The 27,968-nt window shown below is 35.8% G+C and overlaps 1 pseudogene; it reads right to left on the bottom strand.

The window, feature by feature from the left end:
- The window catches only part of LOC116563115, a 35,195-nt pseudogene extending 7,559 nt beyond the window's left edge, over nt 1-27,636 (bottom strand).
- Between the last annotated feature and the right edge of the window lie 332 nt (nt 27,637-27,968).

Below are 27,968 nucleotides of genomic sequence, written 5' to 3'. Positions count from 1 at the left end.
GAGGCAGGTGAGTTTTCTGAGAGTATAGAGAGTTTTAAAAGGGAATAGCTTGAAGGAAATGCTCCTTACCATTTCAATAATGTGTAGTGAAATTATTCAGCTGGTGTTTGAATTGGCACACAAAGTCATTCTGAAAATGACAGAATTTGTGTAATAGTTTTCATGTGAAAGCTGAGACTCAGATAAGCAGTTGCATGCACCATGCATCATAGCAGTTCTCCTGACACATATCTCTCCAGAAAAACCAGGAATTGGAAATAATAGCAAATTCATTCAATGTATGTTGTATGCTTTCATGGCTGGTTTTTTTTTTTTTTTTTTTTTACAAATGAGGTCAGTGTAAGTGTAATTAGATTAACTCACTTCAATATGCTTATCTCATTGTAACGCAAAATATAGATTCAGGAAAATCAACTACTCTTATTCATTAAAACATTAAGTTCAGTTGTGTAATATTTGTAGTTATGTCTCAAAATAATGGGAAAACAATAGGAAAAATTGTTTCTTAATGTACCAAGTAGCAGACAACATAAACCCCTCGGTTCACTATGACACAGTTTCCAGATTACCCCACTTGATATATTTTTATACTCCATTTGAACTTAGAAATAGTATGATACATATTCTTCTCAAGATATAAATCAATTGAAATATGTGATTACTCTAAATAGTTTAATTCTTTTTAAGGCAAGTATTAGCAGTATTACTCAAACTGTATTTATTTAAATAATTTGAGAATTGAGAACTTTAATATAAGAATATATTCTTAAACAGAATTAGGCCTTGGCTACCTATAAGAAGAAAATTTGAAAGTTTTCTCAGGGAAATTATTTTTCACATATCTGATTTTAATGTACTATAGAAGATTTTTTGTTTCATTTTAATAAGTGAATCGTTACATAGTCACAGCTAAGTATTACTGAAACAAATATCACATTATCAATATATATTGTTTAGAAAATTAGACTCAATAATGAGGGTAAACACTTACTGTGTTAACATTTAGGAAATGTAGATAATGTATCATTAAGAATGAACACTAATGCAAATTTTAACAATACTGTGCAATTTGTTTGTTCTCTATCTTGTATTAGAGAAGACTTCTTGTCTAACCTTGATTTAATTGTACTCTGTACATAAGCAGTAACCTTATTTGGGTCATAAGTGTGAATCAGTAGAGTAAAAAATACCACATTTGACCTTGCCATAATGCTAAAACTTTAGATATTTAATATTGTATTCCTTATTGAATGTGCTAATTTCATTTGGAGATAACATAACTATCTTATCTTTCAAAACATAAGTGAATAATGAATTAAACCAAAACAAGCATTCGAATCATCTTTTAGACTTTAATGGCCTTAAGAGTGAAATAAATAGAGTCAATGTGAGTAAGTTACGCTGACATAAAGAATAAGTTTGTGGTGCAGATTTAACTACATTCTGTTACAAATTGTGCCTGGGAGTTTTATAGTTTTGTTTTCAAGGAGGTAGAATTAACAGGAATTGCATCAGGAATACCAAGCAGTATGAGAATGAGGAATCTCAAATTGCTCTTAGGACTCCCTGCTACCTGGCAATGATCAGATATTCAAGTAAAGACCCCATTAAGACAGACCTACGAATTGTAGTTACTGAAACTTTACATGAACAAAAAGCATGAAGGGGTCTCATGAAATGATAGTATCCCTTTTTGGTTTTATTTATTTTTAAGAATTAGTTTGAAGAAAGAGAGAGAATTAATAATTTTCTTAAACTGTGATATTCAACCTACATCTCTGTATTGTAATTAGTTCTGGGAGTTTAGAGCAGACTGATCAGCAAGTCTGCTAGAAGGCAACTAGGCAAGTCATGCATAAAAGGTGACTTCAGACATCACCCAAGGAAGGAGAAAAATGATGAAACCATATACCACCAAGAAGCAGGTTCTCTTAATTCACCCTTATCCTTGCCTTGAAAACAAATGCAACCTTTTGAAGCTTGGTCATCGGAAAGGTTGGAGCAAAGCTGAATGAATTCATTTTAAGAAAGTTGTATGTCAGATTTTGCATTAAGTAGAGGTTTGAGCTGGATGACACATAAATCACATGCAATTCAAAGATTCTATAATTATTCGTATGCATACATATATGTCCAGAGACAGTATGCTTACTGATTAAATTTTATTTCAAGATGCAAATTCAGCTAAATCTTTATTTCATTTCATTTAAATAGCTGTTATTGTCTAAAACACCCATTTCTTCTTAGAAACCTCTGAGTAATTTCTGATTCCCCCAACAGCCCCTTAACAGTCTTATATATTATTCCATTTTACAGAGGAGAGCCTCAGAGACAATAACCAAGGTCTCATAGATACCAAGTGAGGAATCTGGGATTAGAAGTCTGTCCATTTCATTGGAAAGGCTATTCTCTGTCTTTTTCACTGGAGAGGTTGTCATCCTGTGTCTTTCTTATAGTACATATATTAAAGTAATAAAACAATTTGATTTATTTTCCTTTTCAAAATTTTTGGCATCATAGAGTTGTAATCCTGCTTAAGTGCAACATTTCTAATTTTATAGTACAGAGAATAATTAACAATTACAAATTCAAAGAGCTGTAGAGTCTTGCTATAATATCAAATTGTAACATATTGATTGGCCTTATACTATCATATGCATATGCATTGAATGAGAATTCAAGAAATTTCTGGATTGAAGAATTTTAGTTGTGATTAGGTAGCACCATGGATAACCATACTGAAATAATCCTGTCACTTTTAAAGATAAATTTTTCTGATTAGACTCCAAACGTCACATTGATAACTGTACTTCATTTTTGTATCAGAAAGAAGCATTATGAATTTGGTTTTATAATTACAGGACATATAATTTTAGGACATAATGAGCCAAGAATCTACAGAGCTGTCTTTAACACAGCTTTCTTATCTCCAAAACACCATTGTCAGTTTGAAAAAACAGGCATAGTCTTCCCCAAAACATTGCTCCTGTACCAGCTCACCTGTGTGCTCCCTCCCACCAGGGGTGAAGTGCAGTGGATCCCAGTGAGTAGAGGTCACCTCTGCCGGCACCGAAGTGACTGGCTAGTTCCAGAGCCTGTGCACTCCAGTTCCCTCCCATGAAGGGGTCGGGGAAATATCGTGCTTCAGTAAGTTTATTCCCCTAAGTGGATATTCTTGGCTTCAGCACTGACCCTTTTAGATGCCAGGATGCTTTCTGTGTACATGTATGTGCATGTGTATTTGTGTGTGTGCGAGCACTATTAGAGCAGTTTTAAATTTACCATCACCTTCATTTTTTGCTTGGATCCTTAGTCAGTGTAATGAAGTACATCCTTGGAGCCAGAGCTGGGTTCAAATCATGGCACTGCCACTTATAAACACAGCCATGTTGGAAGTCAGGTAACCTCTCCAAGACTCATTGTTATCTCTTTGAGAAAGTAGAGATAATAGTAATACCTACTTGTAAGGTTATTGTATGGGCTAGAAATGTTTATGTAAATGGTCTCCTATAATCCCTGACTCTTCTTATAAATTAATGTCAAGTAATAACGAGTAATTTTAAAATGTCATTTTCCTGGGAATTTGTTAGAAATGCAAATTCTGAAGTCCCACCCCACACCTACTAAAAAAAAAACAAAAAAAAAAACAAAAAAACTCTGCTGGTGGGGCCCAGCAATCTCTGTTTTAACAAACCTTCCAGGTGATTCTGATGTACACTCAAGTTTGAAAATACTGATCTAGAACAAAGAAATGAGTCTCAAAGCTGACTTTCTTATGTCTCTGGAAAGGCAATAGTATTGAAAATCCAGCTTTTTTAATTGAGGGAATTTCTAAGTAGAAAAACTTCACTTATGTAGTGAAAAGCTTACTAACTTGAAGATAGAATTTTATTAAAAGCCAAGGTGTGGAGAATGTATAGAATGTGACATAGGTAGAGTCTCTCAGAGACAGAAAGGAGAAGTGCTTACTGCACAGCCCTTCCAGTCCTGAGAGAAGAGGAGAGAGAGACACAAACTCAAATGACCTTGTGTTGCCCCTTCATGGTGGAGTACCTGGAAAATGGGGAGAAGAAATCAAGTAAGGGATAATTTTCTTTCCTAGGAACACTCCATTATAGCAGGTCTTTATTTTTGATTCTGAGAGCACAGTCCTGAAAATTGCTAGCCCTGAAAAGATGTTCCACAATTTCCCTGGCACCATATCCAACATGGTGCCCAAGCAGCAGAGCAGCAATGACTATGGCAGGTGCTGAAGATAGATTCACAGGCTGTATGTGGTGTGAAGAAAGGTGCTGGAGTTCTCAAGCTCCTCACATGGCTTGCAGGAAAAAACTAGTGAATCGGAATAGGGCTGTGGCTTCCATCAGGGAGACAGAAAGGAGAATTAAATAAATTCTTTTCACCTGAGAGTGAAAAGACCGCTTAAGTCTTCAGAAGTAAGGATAGCTAGTCCAAACTTAAACAGTGGGTGCTAGCATTATCACTTTTAGACAGTGGATTTTGAATTAACTGAATATTTTCTACAAAGAAACTACTGCAAACCACTAGAAGCTGGTGAGAATGGTCTTTTGAAAGCAAGGTAAGCTACAGCAAATAAACAAAATGTTAGTTTTTGCACACTCAAAAAATAATAAAATAAAATGTCATTCACCTTATACAACAACAGACCTTTTTACTGAATTCATTATTCATTCTTTTGAGAATACTAGATATATAATAAACATGTAACAGAGATGTTTAACACTTACTTCAAAATGTGCTTCAAAAAATCTATTCAACTTATAATCTTTTGTATACCAGTGTATGGTCTCTTACATTTACGTTTAAAATCCATGGCTTATGTGATTTTAGTTTAATTTATAAAAAGATATTGAGCGAGTGTTAACCAATAGCTGTGCTGAAATCTTAGCATATTAATAATGTGCTAGAATATTGTTATTGTATTTACAATACAATATTATTTAACATGTATTAATATTAAATATATTTAATTAACTTGTTTGATAAATTAAAGATCATCTTGTCAAAATAAAAACATCTTGTCTTTTTCTGCTGCCAAATAATTTCTTTTATACTCCTTTAGATGAAATACTTTGCTAATAAAATTTCCCCTTTTTTTCCTTCTTTTCCCTGAGGACTCACAATTTTTATGGATAATGAAAATTATACTTTATTCATAACTCCGTTTCTTTATTCTCTCCCCATTCGTTGTTAAGTCCCTATTCCATCTCTTCCTGGTACACATTCATGCTTAATTTTCTATCTTCTTTTTTTTCCATATAAAGACAGACCTCTTAAAAATCTTTCATACTTAATCTATTTTTTTAGGGGGGAGAACTGAATTACTTTCCTTAAAGAATTAAAAAATTTCCTTGGAATTAAAAAATATGTAATATAAATTTATTGTCACTATTTAGTTCTTCTAGACTGAGATCATCCAAGACCAGATGTTTCCATTTTCAAAATTTGTTTGTACCTCTATGTTTCTTCAGGTATCCTCTGAACTTTAATTTCACACTACTCTCTGACTCCTTCTACCTCCACTTCCATTCTGGCTAGACTCCAGCCCAGTTTGATGTTCTTGATCACCTTGCTAATTCATCCTTAAGATGCTCCACGTTGTCTTTCTTTAAGACATTTTAATAGTTCAAAGACCATGTTCTTCAAGGAGTTTGACTAAATCTTTCTTTAAAGCTGACAGTATGAAATTTTGCCTACATTTTGTATTCAGTACACTTTTATAACTCAGCAATTATATATTTCTGAAAACCATTTTTTTGTCCTGCTCCATCTTCTTATCCCAGTGTATCAATTTATCTCTTGTATGAATCTAGATTTCCATCTCCATTTAAGGCTTCTGGATGTACTTCTGGATCTTGAGATGGTTTTTAAGACATGTTAGCAAAATGTTGGACATTCTTCCACAAGAGTTGGCTGAGTTGTATTCCATTCCCTTGAATTTTGGGCCAGTCTTAGTGACTCACTTCTAGTGTGTTGGATGAGAAGCAGAATGGCCTTAAAGGTTAGTTTAGGAAAGGCAATGCAGCTTCTGCCTGTTTCCCTTTCTTGAGACATATGTCTTGGGAGTCCTGAGTGGACACATGAGAAATCTGTCTATCCTAAAGCTTTGTGCTGAAGAGACAACATATAGAGGTCACATAGAGTTGCAAAGACCCAAGGAACTCCAGCTTTCCTAGACTCGAACAGTTTGAATCTTTCCAGTGTCAACCGCCAGACACAAGGGAACAAAAACTTCAGATGATTTCAGCCCAGTTTTCAAGCTGCCCGAGATGACTGGGTGGGACAGAAATTAGGTGTCCCTTCTGGGTCCTGCCCAGATTGCATATCTGTGAGCAAAGTAATATACCTTGTATATTACTGCTGTTTCAGTTACCGTGAGCTACAGTCACTGACTTCTCAGCTCAGAGAGATTACTCTGCGCTGTTGGGCTTGATTTCCCAGTGTCATAATTAAAATGTGCCTCCAAGGAGAATGCCCAGGCAAACATAATACTCATATGCGCCAATCACAACCCTGAACTTTTGTGTTGTTGCTTATGGCAAAAAGGTGAGTTCACTACCAGTTACGTCATGGTAACCAGAAGTGGAAATTTTATTAAAGTAAATTTATACAATGTTCATTTACTTTTTTTTTTGTTGTTGTTCTTTGTTTTGTTTTTTGAGACAGAGTCTCACTCCATCACCCAGGCTGGCACGATGTCAGCTCACTGAAACCTCTCAGACCTCCTGGGTTCAAACAATTCTTCTGCCTCAGTCTCCCAAGTACCTGGGACTACAGGCACTCACCACCACGTGTTTTTAGTAGAGATGGGTTTTCACTATGCTGGCCAGGCTGGTCTGGAACTCCTGACCTCAAGTGAGCTACCTGCCCCAGCTTCCCAATGTGCTGGGATTACTGTCATGAACCATCATGCCCAACTGACTGTTCGTTTACTTTGATGGAGATAAAATTCAAAACCAAAAATCTGCTAGATGGGAAAAAGATATACCATGGAGTCTTTAAAAAAATTAACTTTTAATTTAGGTTCAGGGGTACATGTGAAGGTTTGATATATAGGTAAACTTGTGTCATGAGGTTTGTTGTACAGATTATTTCATCATCCACATGTTAAGTTTAGTACCCAGTAGTTTTACTTTCTTCTGCTCCTTTTCCTCCTCCTACCCTCTACCTTCACGCAGACCCCAGTATCTGTTGTTTCCTTCTTTTTTTTCATGGGTTCTCATCATTTAGCTCTCAGTTGTAAGTGAGAACATGTGGTAATTGATTTTTTGTTCCTGTGTTAGTTCACTAAGGATAATTGCCTCCAGCTTCATCTGTGGTCCTACAAAAGACATGATCCCATTCTTTTTTCTGACTGCATGATATTCCATGGTATGTATGTACAACATTTTTTTATCCAGTCTGTCATTGATGGGCATTTAGGTTGATTCCATGTCTTTGTTGTTGTGAATAATGCTGCAACAAACATTCATGTGCATGTGTCTTGGTAGATGATTTCTATTCCTCTGTATATATACCCAGTAACAGGATTATGGGGTCAAGTGGTAGTTTTGTTTTCAGATCTTTGAGGAATTACCATACTGCTTTTGAAAGCGGTTGAACTAATTTACACTCCCACCAACTGTGTATAAGCATTACCTTTCTCTGCAACCTCACCAGCATCTGTTGTTTTTTGACTTTTAAATAATTGCCATTCTAACTGGTATGAGATAGTATCTCACTGTGGTTTTGATTTGCATTTTTTGTTGTGGTTTTGATTTGCATTTCACTAATGAATAGTAATATTGAGCTGTTTTTCATATGCTTCTTGGCCACTTGTTTGTCTTTTGAAAAGGACCTGTTCATGTCCTTTGCCCACTTTTTAATGGGGTTATTTTTCTCTTGCAAATTTAACTTCCTTATGGATGCTGGATCACAAACTTTGTCAGAAACATAGTTTGCAAATATTTTCTCCCATTCTGTAGGTTGTCTGTTTATGCTGTTGATAATTTCTTTTGCTCTGCAAAAGCTCTTAAGTTTAATTAGATTCCATATGTCATTTTTTTTTTGCTTTGGTTGTGATTCCTTTTGGTGTCCCTGTCATGAAATCTTTGTGTGTTTGCTACGTCTAGAATGGTATTGCCTAGGTTGTTTTCCAGAGTTTTTATAGTTTTGGGTTTTACACTTAAGCCTTTAATTATTACAGGAAATGGCAGAAAGATGCCTTGGTAATTTTAGTCACATAAAATTATTTACATTTTGTTTTCAACCCTGAAAAGTGGCAATAAATAAGATGTGGAAATTAATTTTTCTCCTAAGGAGATATGAAAAAACCATGTTAGAGTCTACTAAAATATGAAGGTCACTTTGTCATTTTTACATACTCTTCAACATTTTATAATCGTTTCATATAAAACGTTAACGTACAGTATTCTTTTTTTTTTTTTTTATTTATTTTTTTTATTTTTTATTTTTTCCATTTATTTATTTTACTGCATTTTACGTTTTGGGGTACATGTGAAGAACATGCAAAATTGTTGCATAGGAACACACGTGGCAGTGTGATTTGCTGCCTTCCTCCCCATCACCTACATCTGGCATTTCTCCCCTTGCTACCTCTCCCCAGCTTCCCACCCCCCACCGTCCCTCCCCTATTTCCCCCCAACTGACCCCAGTGTGTAGTGCTCCCCTCCCTGTGTCCATGTGTTCTCATTGTTCAACACCCGCCTATGAGTGAGAACATGCGGTGTTTGATCTTCTGCTCTTCTGTCAGTTTGCTGAGAATGATGGTTTCCAGGTTCATCCATGTCCCTACAAAGGACCCAAACTCATCGTTTTTGATGGCTGCATAATATTCCATGGTGTATATGTGCCACATTTTCCCTATCCAGTCTATCGTCGATGGGCATTTGGGTTGGTTCCAGGTCTTTGCTATTGAACGTACAGTATTCTTAATTCCATGTTTTAAATTGACAAAATTGTATATATTCATGGGGTACATAGTAATATTTTAATACATATAATATATTGGAATCAGATCACGGTAATTAGCATATCCAATATCTCAAACATTTTCATTTCTTTGTGTTGGTAGTATTCAATATACACCTTCTAGCCATTTGAAAATATATATTGTTGTAACTATATTAATCCTACAGTACTGTAGAATACTAGACTTTATTCTTCCTATCTAGCTGTAATTTTGTATTCTTTAACAAACGTCTGCATATTCCTCCCTTCACCTTGCCCTTCCTAGCCTCATCTTCTGTCCTACTTTTTACTTCTATGAGATAATTTTTTTTTTTAGCTTTCACATATGAGTGAAAACATGCAGTATATAACTTTCTACTCCTGATTTATTTCATCCACATAATTTCCTCCAATTCCATTCATGTTCCTGAGAATTACAAGATTCATTCTTTTTTATTGTTGAATATTTTTCCATTTTGTACATATTACATATTCTTTATCTGTTGTTGGACACCTAGTTTCATTTAATAACTTGAATTCCCATCCATTTCATAACTTATATTCCCACCAACAGTGTATAAATTCACTTTTCTTTGCATCCTCACCAGCATTTGTTATTTTTTATATTTTTAATAATAGACATTCTAACTGGGTGAGATAATACCTCACTGTGATTTTGATTTGCATTTCCCTGATAATAAGTGATACCGTTTTCATATGTTTATTGGGCATTTATTTGCTTTCTTTTCAAAAATCTATTTTCAGATTATTTTCCCGTTTATTAATTAAATTTTTTTTCTGTTGACATGTTTAAATTCTTTGTATATTCTGGATACAATCCCCTGGTGAATGAGTAGTTTGCAAATATCTTCTCCCATTGTGTAGGTTGTCTTCTCGCTTTGCTGATTGTTTCCTTTGCTACATAGACGACTTTTTAAAAAAAATATATATATATATAATCCTGTTTATTTTTGCTTTTGTTGCCTGTACTTTTGAAGTCTTATAAAATCTTTGCCCAGACAAATGTCCTGAAGCATGTTGCCTGCTTTCTTCCAGTAGTTTTATAATTTCAGATCCATTTTGAGTTGATTTTTGTTTAGGGTGAGAGGCTAGAGTCTAGTTTCGTTCTTCTGCATATGGATATGCAGTTTTCCTGGCACCATTTATTGACTGTCATTTCCCTGCAGTGAGTGTTCTTGGTGCCTTGTCAAAAAATCAGTTTGCTGAAGATATATGGATTTTTGGGGGGTTCTCTATTCTATTCTATTGGTCTATGTGTCTGTTCTTATACAATGCTATTTTAGTTACTACAACTTTGTAGTATACTTTCAGGATTGGTAGAGTAAAACCTTCATCTTTGTTCTTTTTGCTTCAGATTGTTTGGCTATTCAGGGTCTTTTGTGATGGCATGCAAATTTTAGGACATTTTTCTATTCCTGTGAAGAATGTTATTGATATTTTGATAGAGATGGCATTGAATATATAGATTGCTTTGGATTATTTGTCATTTTAGCAATATTAATTCTCATTCGTAAGCATTAGGAATTTTTCGATTTGTTGGTGTCTTCTATAATTTCTGTGTGCTCTGTAGTTTTCCTTGTAGAGGTCTCTCATCTTGGTTAAATTGATTCCTAAGTATTATTTTTGTAGCTATTATAAATGGAATTGCCTTCTTGATTTACTTCTTAGCTAGTTTGTTGTTCATGTATAGAAATGCTACTGATTTTATGTACTAATTTTGTATTCTGCAAATTCAACGAGTTTATATACCAGTTCTAAGAATTTTTTTGTTTCTGGTGTTCAGTGTATATAAATTTGTAATTGTTAAATTTTCTTGCTGAATTGATTCCTTTATTATTATATAATGTCCTTCTTTTTCTTTTTTTACAGATTTTAATTTCAAGTCTGTTTTGTCTGTTATAAGTATAGTTATTCTTGCCCACTTTTGGTGGGCAAGAATAACTATACTTAGACAAAACAGACTTGAAATTAAAATCTGTAAAAGAAGATTTTTTTGCATGAATATCTTTTGCCATCTCCTTACTTTTAGCCCATGCATGGTTTTATATGTGATTTGAGTTTCTTTTAGGCAGAATATAGCTGGGCCTTTTTTTTTTCCTTTATTCAGTCAATCTATACCTTTTAAATAGGGAATTTAATTAAGATATTAAAAAAAAAAGATATTTGCATGAATATCTTTTGCCATATCTTTACTTTTAGCCTATGCATGGCTTTATATGTGATTTGAGTTTCTTTTAGGCAGAATATAGTTGGGGTTTTTTTTTTTTTCCCTTTATTCAGTCAGTCTATACCTTTTAAATAGGGAATTTAATTAATTTACTTTCAAGGTTATTATTAATAGGTGAGGACTTACTTCTGCCATTGTATTGACTGTTGTCTGTTTTTTCTTTTCTTTTTATTTTTTATTTATTTATTTATTTTTCACCATATTCTTTGTTCCTTATTTCCTCTCTTATTGTTTATTTTTGTGATTGGGTTGTTGTCTGTGGTGATAAGCTTTGATTCCTTCTTCTACCTGTGAACTTTATAGTTTTGTATGTTTTTATGATGGTGATTATTATTTTTTCACTCCACACGTAAAGCTTCCTTGAGCACTTCTTGTAAGGCTGGTCTAGTGGTGATAAATTTTCGTAGTTTTTGCTTGTCTGTAAAATATTTAATTTATCCTTCATTTCTGAATGATAGCTTGGCTGAGTATAATATTTACGGCAGACAGATTTTTTTTTCTGGTACTTTGAAGATATCATCCCATTCTTTCCTGACCTATAAGGGTTTGGATGAGAAATATGTTCAGCTAATGGGGATTCCCTTATATTGACTTACTGTTTTTCTCTTGCTGCTTTTATAATTATTTCTTTGTCTTTGCCTTTTGACAATTTGACTATAATGCGCTTTGGAGAGAACCTGTTTGAGTTGAATCTATTTGGTTATTTGAGCTTTCCGAACCTGGATGTCCATCTCTTTCACAATATTTGGAAACTTTTCTGCTATTATTTTCTTAAAGATGTTTTCCTCACTTTTTCTTTTCTCTTCTCCTCCTGGAATGCCCAGAATACAAAAATTTGTTTGCTTAATTGTGTCTCGTAAATCCTATAGGCTTTCTTTTTCTTTTCTTATATGCTTTTGCTATTTTAAAAGACTTGTCTTCAAGTTCAGAAGTTCTTCTGCTTGGTCTAGTCTGTTGTTGAAGCTCTTAATTTTTTTTAAATTTTTGTTTCATTCACTGAGCTTTTCAGCTCTAGGATTTCTATTTGGTTCTTTTTTATATCTAACTTCACTGAATTTATCATTGAAATCATGAATCACTCTTCTGATTATGCTGATTTATCTACCTATATTCTCTTGTAGCTCACTAAGCTTCCTTAAGAATATTCTTTTGATTTCTTTTTCTGGCATTTCATATACTTCTTTATGATTGGGATCTGTTTCTGAAGCATTATTGTTTTCCTTTGGAGGTGACATGTTTCCTTGCTTATTCAAGGTTGATGTATCCCTATGTTGACTTCTATGCATGTGGTAGAAAAGTTGCCTTTTCTCTTTTACGGAATAGCTTTCATGTGGAAAGAGCTATTTGTGTAAATGGGCCTTGGGGTGTTGGTTTGATGGAGGTATATTGGCCTTGGTTCTCGATGCAGTAGTGTAACTTTTAAAGTAGTTTCTTTAGCTGTAATACATACTGTTGTCATTTGCAAGTTTATCAACCGCTTAGGCTAAGAGAATCTGTGGTGTGGCTCTCCAGGAATGGGCTTGCCAGGCTGTCTGTCAGGTTAGGGTCATTTGTACACACATGGTGGTTTGGCTGACTTTGTGTCTTGCTCCCTGGGGTTGAGGCCATGGGGCTGTTACTCTGGCTGGAATCATGGGCATGTGGTTGCCTGGTTGGTCTGGGAATGTGTTTGTCAGAGGCAGCCTACAAGGCTGTACCCCCATCCCAGCCTATTTCTCAGGCCTGGGATGGGGGTACAAGGCTACTTGGCTGGCCTGGGGATATTCTTGCCAGAAGCATCCTGAGGGGCTGTTTTTCAGTCCTACTATGTGGGCACATAGCTACTGGGCTGGCCTGGGAGCATGTCTGTTTGGGGTGACCTATAGGGCTGTTACTCAGGCCCAGGACACATCTGAATGGTTGCCCAGTTAACCTGGGAATGTGCTTGCTTCGTTGGCCCACAGGGGTATTTCTCAGGCTCAGGATGTGTTCTTACGGCTTTTTGGCTGGTCTAGGGATATTTCTGCTGGATATGGCCCACAGGTTATTTCTTAAGTCTAGGATGTGGGTACACAGCTGCTAGGCTAGAGAACAGACACCCACTCAGCCAAATCACAGCTTCTCTGGCTCCCAGAGGAGGGGTCACTCCAGAGGTGGCTCTGGTCTCAGATAGCACCATGCTGCAGCACCTTGTCTCACAGGGGTTGGTGAGGGGGAGATAGTGTACACCTCGTGTTCCTAATCTGAGGCAATGCATCTGCATGAATTCCCAGCAGCTTTCCAAACTGGGCTCCAAGCTTGTTGAGCACTATGGAGACTCTCCTGTAGTAAGAATGTGTTTTCAGTGGCACTGGAGAGTGGTGGGATCATCTGCTTATCTTTTTCCTGCGACTAGAAGTCCCTCCTATCTCTGGGCCAATCTGGTCTAAGTGGTGGAGACAAGACAGCAGAGGTGATGGCCTCCTGGACTTCCAATCACTGCAAATGTGTCTCCACTCCCCTACTGCACTTCAGTACTCTCCCTCTGACACTCCAGTCAAATCTTAGCTATTTATTTGTTATTGCCTTGGTCCTTTCTTGTCAAAGAGATGAGTGCTAAGCATCTCTAGTCAATCATCTTGCTCCAGTTTTTTATCTTTATAGCTAAAGAGCAACAAAACAAGAAAATCAAAGATGCTATGTCACTTTTCTACAAGATGCTTAAAGATATTATGTTTTGAAGTTTTTCATTTTACTTAGGACTCAATTAGAGTTATTACTTAGCTTTCTTGAATGGATTTTTGAATTTAATTGCCACTAAACTAATTTTGCTTTTCAAAACTGTTTTGCTGCTATAATGATAATTACTAGTTATATGATAAACCACCAAGGTGGCATATAGCTACTCAAAATTCTGTACAATAATTATACCAATTAGAAACTGTAGCTCAGGAAAGATGTACTGTTAAATGAAAATTTAGTAGTTACTAAATGCTGAGTTAAAACTAATCTTCTTCAAGGTATAAATCAACTTTCCAGATGGACAAAACCAGACAAAGAGTTTTAATTATTTTTTAGTTTATTATAATAAGAACACAAACAGTTTGGGGAAGTATTTCTTTAGTAATTATTACCAGTATACCAAGGCTTTTTGAAAGTTAGTGCTGAATGCCCTAAAATGAAACAAAAAGTAAAATAAAATAAAATGAACAAGCAAAAGAGATAATCACAATCACTTTAAAAATGAAAACATTTTAAAATATAATTCAAGACAATGCAAGAAATAAAATCTGAAAACGTTATATAATGATGAATCTTATATTTCTGCTTAAATGTATGAAAGAGCTGTCCCTGTGATGTATAGACTGAGGAGGCAATTGCTTCTGGAGCATGAGTTATCTTATTCCTACTCCTGAGTATCTCTACTATAAGACGCTGAAATTGTAATCTTTAAATTTCTGCTTATAGAAGTAAGGTAAATTCTTAAGGCCTTTCTGCTACAAATTACTAGATCCTAAATAAAACATGCATTTTTGCAATGCATTGCCAGACTCAAGGAGTTAGGAAAATCTCCAAGAATCACCTCCTAAACAAACACATATTATGCAAATTAATATGTGAGTTTAGGCTAAATAGGACCACTGAACGGTAACTGGAGAACAAGCTGGAAAAGTGAGGTTGCCTCAAAAAAAGTGCTGATATTAGTGAAGAAAGAAGAGACAATGCAGTCTGTCGGTTGCAATATGGAATCTTTAAAGTGAACTCAAGTGATTCCAGGTGGACAGCAACTCCTGGCTTTTAGCAGAAGTGGTACAAATTCTCTCTGGAAAATAGCAACTAGTATTTAGACTGTAAGACTTTCATAGATTAAGCCCAAGCAAATTTAGCTCACAATAAAGATCAATAAAACCACCAAAAAGATAAATTCATGACTGGAGTTCAGCAAAAAGAAAAAAGATTTCCCCAAGGGCTTTGGATTTTGAAATTAGCAGAGAACACAATATAACTAAAAATGAAATGTCTAAAAATATTTGAAAAAAACAGAATCTACAATGCAAAAGCAAAGGCCTCAAGAAATTACTAGGATTATTTGGAAAAGAAACCAAATAGAAATTGTAGGTATAAAAAATAAAATTGCTTTTTTAAAAAAATCAAATTAAATAGCAGATCAGACAAAGCTGAAGAAAGATGTAGTGAACTGGAGGATAAGTCAAAATAAGTCATCTAGAGTACAGTACAGAGAGAAGACAAAAATATATACGAAAGTTTTAGAAATATGAAGGAAAGAATTAGATTCAATATAAGGCAAAGGAACTACCAGACAATTAAAACAGAGGAAATTTAAAAGAGTGAATATTTGCAGAAATAATAGCAAAAAATAAATGAAAAACATGAATCCACATGCAGGGAAGCAATGCATATACCAAGCAGGATAAATTAGTAAAAAAAAGTACACCTTCACACTTTGTGATGAAATAGCATAAAACCAAGGAGAAGCTCGTAAACGCAGGCATAAAGACCAGGCAGATCATCTACAAAGATGTGACAACAGTGGAAGCTGTAAGATGAAAGAACTGCTGAAAGAAATAAAGAAAATGACGATAGACAGCAAGTAGGAGATAGAAAAAAGAAATGGTGCTCAAATATGTTGGTAAACATAGTGTTTATAAAGTACTAAAAATAGTGCTATCTTATTTATAGGTTAAAAAGGAAACAGAACTAAAGAAAAACATGTTAGTTGGGAAGAGAGAGTGATAGTAAAGTGTTCTAGAATACTGCTTAATGCTTTATTCACTTGGAGATGGTTTTGAACAAGAGGATTCTCATTTAGTGAGTTGACTGGCCACTCTGACAATGCAGAATGGAGCACCCCCCCATCCCCACAAAGTTTGGTTCAAATGTCAAGACTGATGAAAACACACACACACACACACACACACACACACACACACACACACTCACACATAAGAGGGTATGAAAAGGTTTATTACTCATACAATGAGGTTTGCTGGGGAAAGCAGGGAGGCTCCCAAGCCTTCCAAAAATGTCTTGAGAGGGACAGAAAAGGAAACTGGCTTGAAGTTTTCAAGGTGGTTACTGGTGAGACTGGGTCAGCGTTCCTTTGTGAGGTTTTAAACTTTCCATAGGTGCCAAGGGAAGAAAAACCTATGCTTTCTTATTCAGCTTGCCCAGATATGTGGCAGAAGGGGAAAAGGGAGGGTAAGGCTTAAAAGTTGTCAGTAGCAAAATGTTAAAAATAAGTGGAGTTTGATTCATTATTACAGTTCACTCCTAATATATTACTGATGACTGAAATGCACCGTGTTTAATTTAATGGATTTGGAACTTAAATAAGCCATTATGGTACCCTGTGAGGCCTATAGCCTGAAGCCAGTAAGGGAGGTGACAGTTCCATTTGAAGCATTATTCAAAAGTCCCACATTGTGTATGCCAAGAAGTGAAATGAGTGCCTTGGTCACTTGTTGCTATGGCTTGAGTGTTTCTGTCTTCTTTAAAATTCATGTTGAAGTGTAATCCCTACTGCAACAGTATTAAGAGATGTAGCCTTTGAGAGGTGATTAAGTCATGAGGGCTCTGCCCTCATGAGTGGTATTAGCACACTTATAAAAGGGTTGGAGGTTGAAAGGAGTGCTGTCTTGCTCTTCTGCTTCTCCTCCACGTGAGGACACAGTGTTCCTCCCCTCTGGAGGACACAGCAACAAGGTGCCATCTTGGAAGCAGAGATCAGCCCTCATCAGACACCAGTGCAGGTAATTTGATCTTAGACTTCCCAGCCTCTAGAACTGTAAGAAATACATTTCTGTTCTTTATAAATTACCCAGTCTAAGGTATTTTGTTAGAGCAGCATAAACAGACTAAGACAGTCATGCAATATCCATTCCATCTGCATATTTTTATGGATTCTTGTGCCCTTCAATGGCCTGGCTGCCTGGACTGATCATTGGCAGAAACACTTCCTTGTACAAGTTTGAAACTGTGGTTAAAGAATTCTGGGAACCTTTTGTCTTGTAGAGACAATATATAAATACTATTTTTGAGTGTCTATGAGATTCAAAGTGCAAGATCAAGGTGCTCACAGGTTTGTTTTCTTCTGAGGCCTCTCTCTTTAGCTCTCATCCTCCACCTGTGTTGTCTGTGTCCTGAACTCTTCTTGTAAGAACACCAATCATATTGGATTAGGGATCACCCATGTGCCATCATTTTACATTAATTGCCTCTTTAAAAGCCCTATTTCCAAATAGTCACATGCTACTTACTGAGGGTTAAGACTTCAGCATATGAATTTTGGAGAGACAAAATTTAGCTGATAACAGATGTACTGTGTCCCTTTGAAGGTAAAGGCAAATTGTGATGGAAGTCTATTGAAATAGGCCCTGAACACTAACTAGATCTATAATACAAAAATCTGGGCCAGACGTAGTGCCTCACACCTGTAATCCTAGCACTTGGGAGGCCAAGGCGGGAGGATCACCCGAGGTCAGGAGTTCTAGACCATCCTGGCCAACATTGTGAAACCCTGTCTCTACTAAAAATACAAAAACTTAGCCGGGCATGGTGGCGTGGGTCTGCAATTCCAGTTACCTGGGAGGCTGAGGCAGGAGAATCACTGGAACCTGGGAGGTGGAGGCTGCAGTGTGCTGAGATGGTGCCATGCACTCCAGCCTGCAGCCTGGGTGACAGAGCAAGACTCCATCTCCAAAAAGAAAAAAAAAAGCACCATTTTCTGATTAGATGGAGCCAGTAATATTTCAATCATATTGGGTATGAGTGCCTTAATGAGGGAGATCACAGTTTTAAGACTGAGCACTGTGAGGCACCATTCATTTTTTCCAACTTTGTCAACAGGCCAAATAGGGCTGTTAAATAGAGAAGCAGTGGGGATAGTCACTCTCCTTGAAATAGATCTCATGTAATGATTTTAATTCTTGAAGTTTCTTTTTAATTTACATTAATTTACATTAGGCAGTATTCACTAAATTTAATTTTAGTTTATTAGCTATTGGCTTAAAGCATTCATTCTACTTTGGTATATGTTAAAGCAATGGATGCTATGATCATGGGAATTTAGGCAAGGCAATGATTTTGGCAATTAAGATGACACATAACTCTTTGTTCTCTATGTTCAGCAACTCGCCTAAGATTATAGGGTGTACTTTGTTTAAATTTAGTGGGAGCCTCAGGTACAACTAATTTAGGCCACAGTATGGATGAAGGCCATAAGAGTTGCCAGTTGATGTATTTCAGCAGCTTTTAAAGTTAATTTAGAACTTGTATTTTAGATGTGCAGAAGCTGATCAGTATTCTTATTTTTCCCATGTAAATTCTTTAAGTAAATTTTAGATTTCCAATTGGGCCAAATTGTGGATCTCTGTTTCAGTTTTGTTTGTTTCTTCCTCTTGTATCCAGGTTTCTTTCTTTTCTTTCCTTCATTTTTTTGGTTCTTCCTTTATTTCTTCCTTCCTTCTTGCCTGCCTGCTAGCTGGCCATCTTGGTGGTTATGGGATTGCTTTGGAGGTGAGGAGGTACTCTCTACTCTACTCATATTTTTAAGTAAGAGATTCTTCAAGAGAATCTCTAACCAGCACCATCAGCTTTAGGAGCCTCTCTCATCACAGTGGTAGATTTTAGCCTTTAACCATGCCACAGGGGTGCAATGGATATTTTCCTTACAACCTTGAGGATCAGGATATTTTCTGGTGACAGAGTCATAGGCAGCAGCAGCAGCAGCAAAGGTATGAGCTATTTGCATTTAGGAGTGTGACTTCAGCATGCCACACAGTAACTACTTTTCCAGGCAAGTGACCACCCAGTGGATATCAGTGTTTCCTTTGAGTGTGCTATAGAATGGAGGTAACACCTGGTTGGGGCATATGACCATGGGGCCCAGAGTAAAAGTTCCTGAGCTTATGCTAGGATTAAGACATATGAGTCCATCTGAGACACACAGATAGGTCTGGGTTAAAGCACAACAGCAAGGGTCACTTTAACAAGGGCTCCAATACCATAATCTGGCTCTAAATGCCTGTTATAACATCTGAATTAGACCTGTTAAACCTATAACAAAGGCTTAGTAGGACTCAGCAGATGCAGCACAAACTGGCACAGCTCAAAGAGAAAGCTCACCAACAGGCATTAGATTCCGTTAAAAAAAAAAAACAAATCTAAAAGAAAACAGACTTCTGGTGGTGGTAATTGTGGTCTAGACATCCTGCTCACAGTGCCAAGCCTAGTGCCCGCTGCTCTCCACACAAAACACCAAGCCAATTGCCTTTCCTGTATCTTTGTAGCCATTTTTGGATTTAATTCAATACAACCTACGTTTTCCTGTAAGCTTCATTATGTGAGGAATAAATGTTTTTAGGCCCTCTTTGTGTATGCCCCTGTGACATCATCAGACTCAACCCAAACCAAATTTGGATAGAGTTCCTGATTTTTCAGCTGGATAGCTACAGCAGCTGGTCTAGTGGGGCCGAGAATGTACCTTTCAAATGAGTTCCCAGGTTAAGACCACGCTTTGGGTAGCAAACTCAAATATATCAGTGATGATAGTAAACATATATGAACTAAAACTGGCTGGTAAAAAAATTTGCTTATATGTTACTTTTGAAGACCAAGAAATGTAAAGACAAAAAACTTTAAAAATTAGAAAAAGACATACCAGGCAAATACTAACCAAAACGGAAAGAAAAGTTAGGTTAGGATAGCTATATCAATATCAGAAAAAAAATGTATCTGTGATAAAAAGAATTAAGTGGCAAAGATAGGATCAATATGTAATGATAACAGACTTAATTCGCTAAGATTTGATAACAGTTCTAAACTTGTATCCACCAAATAAGATAACCTCAACTGATATTGATGAGGACTAATAAGTATTCATATATATTTATATTATGTGTGGATGCATGTCTATGTATACATATATACACACACATGCATCCACACATAATATATGCAATTGGTGGGGATATAAATTGGTACAATCTGCTTTAGATATTTGTGTTTAAAGTTTAACAGTCTCATGTAATAGAATGTATTATTTTTCTTCTAATTATATACCCTAAAGAAAATCTTGTACGTATGCAAGAATATTCATAGTATTACTCCTTGTAATAGTAAAATGGTAGAAACCCCTTAAATGTACACTAATCGGAAAACAGATAAATTTGGTGTATTCATGCAATAGAATGCTATATAGCAGCAAAAAAGAATGAATTCCAGCTGTATACACATTTTTGCTGTATCCTAGAAAATATTACTTAGGGAAAAAATCAAGTCATTGAAGATTACGTGGAGTACAGTTCTACTTTTAAATATCTTAGAGATAAGCAAAAGTAAACAAATATTGTGTAGTGAAAAATACATATTTAAAACATTTAAAAATATAAAAATCAAGGGAAAATATATCCTAAAATTATGACTGTTGTTACCTGTGGTAGCAGGAGGATTGGAGAGGAGAGGAACACAGGTAGATACTAATATACTTATTATACCATTATTCTTAATCTGTTTGCTGGGTTATTTTAATTAATTAATATACATGTTACACATAGTGTCTCATATGAACCAGATGTTGTATTATGAAAATTTTTAATTAAAAAATATGAAAAATTATAAGGCATATCCCTTGTCTAATGTATAGTAAACAACAAAAAATCCTAACTTTTGTTATTGTTATAAATAAAGAAAAAACATATTGAGAGAATCAAATTGAACAATTGCCTACATTTGGAAGAAAATTAGCCTCCAGGCACTACACGGTTCCCGAGCAGCATGAGGGCACCTGGAGTTTATTGGACTGTGGGAGGAATGAAAACTAGGGGAGTGGGGAGGAGTTAGTTAAAGGGTGCTGGAAGGGAAAAACTGGTGTGTTGGGGGCTCCTAAATGCAAATATTTAGCAGTTTCTCACTATATGTAGCTTATAACACCTTCATGAGATGTTCAAATACCTTCGGGAAAAGCCACATTTAGTGCTGTCACTTTTAGTGTTGACTCTGCACCCACTTCCCAATTCACAATGTACATTAACATCTTAGGAACAATGCACAAATATGAACATTTGTGAGAAAACCCACTAGTTAGCAAACAAAAACCCAAAACGCGTTTACCTTTATTTAACTAAGTAGTGCCCAGTTTGACCATGAACCTCTTTCCTCTTTATGTAATAATATCTTACAGAACTGACTTTTCTATAGAGCTCATATTGATAAAGTCAGGCCTACTTTATTTTATCTACAGCCAGTAGAAGGGTAGGGCCATATGTCAACCAGAGATCTGAGGCGAGGTAAAATGGCTTGGGTTCATATGGGAAAGACTGCAAAGAATTTAAAATTTGAAAGTTAATTCAGGGTTTGGCATAGTTGCCATATGTTGGCTTACATATTAAAATTCCTCTTTATATTTATATTTGTGATAATAACAATTTCCTCTGTGCTTCAGAAGAAATTGTGTATGTTCATGGTTGATATATATGCATGTCCATGTGACTGTATGTATAGCAGTATTTTTTCTTCTACATGAACTTCCAGCAATCTGTAGCCAGCCATATTCTATCTCAATCTGAATTTGGGAGTTTAAATTATTAAGGAGTTTGATGACCTGGAACAAGTAGTTCAGCTGGTCACAGATTTGGAGGAATGAAGCTGAACAGAAACCAAAAACAGACTCTTACTTCCTGTGATGTGTGGTAAATGGAACATTTTAAGGCACTAATTTAAACCCCTTGTGTTTTGGGTACATAATATTCCACTAAAAGTCATTCGAGGCTTCTTCTACACCTACTTTACAGTCTTCAATTTTTCTGTGTTATTTATTTGTATGAAGTAAAGTTGGAGGAGGAATGGCTTCAAACCAAATGGGCTTGTGATTTTTCTAAAACAAAAATTGCCTAAAATATTTCTGTCTTTCAATGCCCTGGGTCATGGTGTTCTACCGAGTTCAGGCACACTACAGGCAACTTCCAAATGGTTTTATTTCTCCTTTTTTTCAGACTTAGATTCTAGCAGAAACATTTTCGATCTTTAGTCAATCATACACAGTCTATGTTTAAAGCTTAGTGCTAAAACATTATTTATCTTAAGAAACCTGGGAATTCAGATAAAATATACAATCTACAATAATAAAGGAGAAGGATATTAATGAATGAGCCTGATTACTATTCCTTGATAATTTTTTAAATTATTATTTCACAAATTGCTTTGAGGACCTTACAGATGGGCTGGTATGAAAACTTCGTTGCCAAACTATATTCTGTAATGGTATATTGATTAGCTGATATAATTATTCTGGATACCAGAAATGATACTGCAATGGATAGGTAATGAATATTTAGTTTAGAAAGCACTATAAAACAATATTTGGGGAACATTCTGAATTTTGTGAAAAGGGAAAATATGTATTGAGAAAGACTATACCAACGCTAGTGAAACCTTGCTAGACAATTAAAAGGCAAATTATGTGTAACCAAACTATCCTGATATTAGTTTCAAGTTCCCTTTCATTACCACAGGGCTAACTATGCTTAACTAAGGTGGTTTCACTTGTTTAAACAAAGAAGATAGAGCTAGTCGAGCTTATATTTGTATTTTGTTATTCAGGCTCTGCCAGTCCTTTTCTGTGCATCCTGGCTGATGTCTGCCACAGGCTCCTTGGGCATCTTTCCCATTATAGTCACAGAGATCTACACCAAGTGGGAGTTAAGTAAATGCATGCTGACTGAATGGTTAAGTGCATGAAGTGGGATAGACATGTGTTTTGTTTGTTTGTTTGTTTGTTTGTTTTTGAGACAAAGTCTTACTCTGTTCCCCAGGCTGGAGTGCAGTGATGCAATCTCAGCACACTGCAACCTCTGCCTCAGGGGTTCAAGTGTTTCTCGTGCCAGAGCCTCCTGAGTAGCTGAGATTACAGATGCCTGCCGCCATGCCCGGCTAATTTTTGTAGTTTCAGTAGAGACGGGGTTTCACTGTATTGGCCAGGCTGGTCTTGAACTCCTGATCTCAGGTGATCCACCCGCCTCGGCCTCCCAAAATGCTGGGATTACAGGCATGAGCTACCGCTCCTGGCCATATTTTGTTTTAAAATGTATTTACAAACCAACACTAGCCTCTGCATTTCCTCAAATTTCATTTTACAAACATTATTCATTTTATTAATAGGAACAATTTGCTTTCTTCACTCCTTGCTGCTAGGATCTAGCATTACTTACTCAGAAATGGCCCTCTGCATTTTCCTCATAGCACCTTCAGACATTAGTGTTGTCTGTATTCCACTTGATCAACATTCTTTATTCTGCATTCTACCTGGGAAATTACTGTTTTTGGTGGGAAAAATAACTACATTATTGAAGTATGTGCTGAAAATAGATTGCCTCTAGTTCAAGAAAAGTCTAGACACCATGACACTTCCTGGGCCACATCATTAACTGTCTCCCATTGGCTATTTCTCAGCCATTTTTGCATCCAGGGCTATCCTTTCACATTCATTGTTTAATTTAATCCTCATGCCATATAAAATGGGATCAAATTAGTACTGTTTTCACTTTAAGAGACCTAAACAGAGAGATATTACATCTGTCGCTTAAACTCTCACAGTTGATAAATGTCAGGCCCTGGATTCTGATCCTACAGTTTGCTTGGCCCCAAAACTCTAGGCTTTACATTGAACTTGAAATTATACTGACTATTGTACATTGACTATGTAATCGTATACATACAGTGCCTATGTATTCATTTCCATGGTGCTGTATTTCCTTTTTAGCTACATATATTTTATTAACTTAGAAGTTACTGATCTGGGCATTTAACCTCTTAATTTTTAAAGCAGCTTTCTCACTCTCTCTCTCTCTCTCTCACTCTCAGAGGTTTGCTTTTATTTTATTAAATTCTAGAAATGAGGCAATGCCAAATATGGTTTATAAATGACTGCATATTTCAGCTGTATTTGAAGGATGCGTGGATATTGCCAGGAGAAGGGAGAAGGGATGAACTGGCGAGATAGAGATGGTAACAAGCATAAAGGCATTGGTGCATGGAAGCACTTGATGTGATCAGAGATAGGAAAAGTATCTAAATTTATGAAGCTTTTCAAAGCTTTCTCATATTTTCTGTTATAGATTCTGAGTAATAATTTCATAAACCGTTTAAAATGAGTATACATGAAAACCCTACTGTGAGAAATTGACTTGAAGCTTTGAAGACTAATTGATCTTAATGTTTAAACACATTCCTGTACTACCTTCATTTTGAAACTCAAAATACTTGTAATGATTCAATTTCTGGTGTTCTGATACAACTGAATTTTAGCTGAATTGTGCTAAGCAAAATATTACATACAGTTATTTCTTGGAATTAATATTTAGTTGTGTATTGGAAGCAAGTATGTATAAGGACATCTTGTTCAAATCCTATCTTCCAGCAGTTGTTTTAAAATATCCTAAAATTATGACGAACTACTTTGAAAAAGATCTTCACAACTCACTTTTGTATACTGTTACAGGTTAACTCCTTATATGACCAATACATTCTTTATTTCTAATTACATTCAGAATCCTCCTAAAAAGTCCCCACTAGTGTCCACAGTGATTTATTGTATATTAGAACCTATTGTCCTTTCTCTTACAAAACACAAAATTGGCACGAAGAAAGGAGCCTGAACTCTTTTTCAGCTCCCATCCCTTTAGCTGGACATATTTGTGCAGGGAAAAACTGGCACAAGCGATTTTACCTGAGGATCTTGTTAAAATACAGATTATTGGGCTTTATTTAGGATTTACTGATTCATAATCTCTGATGATAATATTTTTTAATTCACTTGCCCAGTGATTCTTTTGGAATCAGCGTGACCCTTGTCTGAAGACTGAGGTTTGGGAACCACTGCTTTTCACAGAACAAAATGGAAAAAGTCAGTGCCTCCATTCATTCATTCATTCATTCATTCATCCATCCATTCAAGAAATAGCCATAGAGGGCCCCTTATGCGTCAGAAGTTATGGAAATAAGACACAATCCTTGATCTTAAGGAACATCAGACTCTATGTGTTATATCATTATATTTTAAAATAAACTACTTAACCCCATGTTATGTGTTACCATGGAAGGATGCATGAAATTCTGTGGAAAACCTAAATTTATGGGAATCTAAAAAAGCTTCACCATGAAAAAGATATTTGAGCTGGGACTTAGAGGATGAATAAAAGTTTGCCAGGCAAAGAAGAGGCTGAGCAATCCAGGGAACAAAGAAAGCAATGAGTGGAGGAAATTTCTGATGGGCTTAGAGAATGGCAAGACAGAGTGGCTAGAGTACGGGACTTATGGGTAGAGAAGTGGTAGCAGAAGTTGAACTTGGAAAGATAATTTAAAAACAGAAGTTCCACACTATGAATTTTCTTTTTAATTCTTTATTCAGGAGTCAACCAAGCTTCTTAATGGATGCTTTAATGTGAACATCTGCTTTTAAGAATAACTCTTTTAGAGTATGGAAGGAGTTTTTTAAGTATGGAATTTTGTATGAGTAAGAAATTGTTGAAAAGAAAGCTGGCTAGTCCTTCTCCTTCCTCTCTCACCCTCTCTCTTGCTTTTGCTTTCTTTTCTTTCCCCGTTCTTCCTTTCATCTACCTTTCCTTCATTCTCTTCCTCCTTCCTTTCCTTCTCTTTCCTTCCTTTCTCTTTCCTTCCCCTCTCTTCCTCCCTTCCTCCCCCTCCTTCTTTCTTCCAGAAAATATCTATTAAGTAGCCACCATGTGCTAGGCCCATTACTAGGCTTTAAGGATACAAAAATGAGTAAAAGATGGCCTCTGCAGTAAGGAGTCCATTGTCCAGAAACAGAGACAGACAAGTCAGTCTGCTACTACAGTGTGGTAAAAGTTATGGAGAAGATGGGAAAAATGTCATCAAGTAGGAGATGATGAAAGCCTGCATTGAGATGATGGGAATGGGTGAAGAGAGGGATGTCAGAGCCAGCAGGTCGTTCTGTAAGTTTTGATGATAGTACACATAATACAATTACATAGCACTTGGTGCACAACTGTCTAAAGTGTATGTGTGTGTGTTTGTGTGCGCACACATATATATTTAATCCTCACCAGCACCCTATGGAATAGTACATCCAATACCCATTTTACACATAAGAAAACTGAAGTAGAGAGAGCTTACATGGTATTGCTGGGCTCTCATGGCTAGTAATCTAGCCATGAAATTAATCTTGGCTCTCCCAAGATTATAGTCATTCAGCATTGACTCTAGAATCAATGCCATAAAATGGATGGTAACTATGAGGGATAGGGAGGAGTACATGAACACTGTCAAATTTTTAACTTGAGAAATTGGTTCAATGATCATTCTATTCACTGAGGAAGGGATCACATGGGGGTGGTAGTGTGGTAGAAAGATAAGCTTTATCTGGTAAATATTAATTTTGAAGTGTATATGCTTATGTACATATTCAGTACTCTTCTTTAAATATGGGTCTGGAGCTCAGGGAAAATGTGTAAGCTGAGTGAAAAAAGGGGAGAACAAGACTGGATGGAATTCTAAATGTGTTTCTGGGCAATGTCCTTATTTCACAAGAAAGCAGGAGAAATCCTCTGCGGTAAACAATGCCAGTTACTCTGAGTTACTGATGTAAGTTCACTTTTTGTCATTTGAGTATTTCTGAATTATATCACTGCTATTATAATAAATTTATTTTAGGTCTACTGTGATTTATAGTGCTTTTACATAAATAAACATATAGTCTTATTTAATCTTCATGATAGTCTTTGAAGTGAGACAAAACAGATAGAAGAACTGAGATTCAGAAAAGTTCTATGATTTGCCTAGAATCACATGTGTTCGAATTTGCACTCAAGCCATGTTATTTGACTTCAGTTTTAGTACATTTTCATCGACATATGAACCTTTTCCTATGAATACATTATATTTATTGTTTTCCACAGTGTGTAATTCATCGTGGATACTAGGTGTCTGCTCATTTTCCAAGGAATATGAATTTAGCTGAAATAAGATGTGTTTTACACTTTACAGTTCCTAAGTTATCGTATTTAAAGCCACTGCTAAATTACATTTCACCATTTAATGGCACTATATTTGTGCCATCTTGTTCATCCTTCTTATTTAGAATTTAGTAAATGAAGACAAATAGAGGAACATTATCTTAGACTTTTGAATCAGTATAAAAAATATGTCTATCTAGCTATTGACTGGAAAATGATTTTTTTTCTTCTGAGGTTTTACACTTAAACACTAAAGTTCTTAAAATGATTCACAATACCTCATTTCATCTGGTTCTCCATTATTGCTGACTTTCATTTATTATTGGGCCAGAGTTTTTTCATTCCTTAACCCCTCCATGTACATTTTTACCTTGAAGTCTTAGAGCTCTGCTTTGCCATGAGCTCTATTCCCAAGATCTCCACCAGGCCCTTATCTCCTTTTTCATTCATGTCTCCCAAATCCTCAGGTTTCTAGCACTCCCTATTCCTCTTTCTTGTGTTTTTTCTTTCTATAGCAATTACTATAATTAAAAAATTTACTATAATTATAAAATTACTATAATTAAAATTGCTTTACTATAAAGCAATTACTATAAATTAAATTTTTAATTTAATTCATACTTATACTTTAATCTTTATTATATATTTATCTCCTTACACTAAAATGGGAGCTGGATTTGTGTCTGTTTTGTTCACTGCTGATACTACATCCTCAATATCAAGAACAGTACCAGGCAAGCAGTAGACACTCATTAAGTAGTTGCTGAATGAATGAATGATGT

Source organism: Sapajus apella, unplaced genomic scaffold (assembly GCF_009761245.1).
Source record: "Sapajus apella isolate SASKATOON/1434 unplaced genomic scaffold, GSC_monkey_1.0 scaffold34, whole genome shotgun sequence".
In the NCBI taxonomy this organism is placed as follows: domain Eukaryota; kingdom Metazoa; phylum Chordata; class Mammalia; order Primates; family Cebidae; genus Sapajus; species Sapajus apella.
Note: the sequence above shows the minus strand (reverse complement) of the source record. Positions and strands in the feature narration are given on the sequence as shown.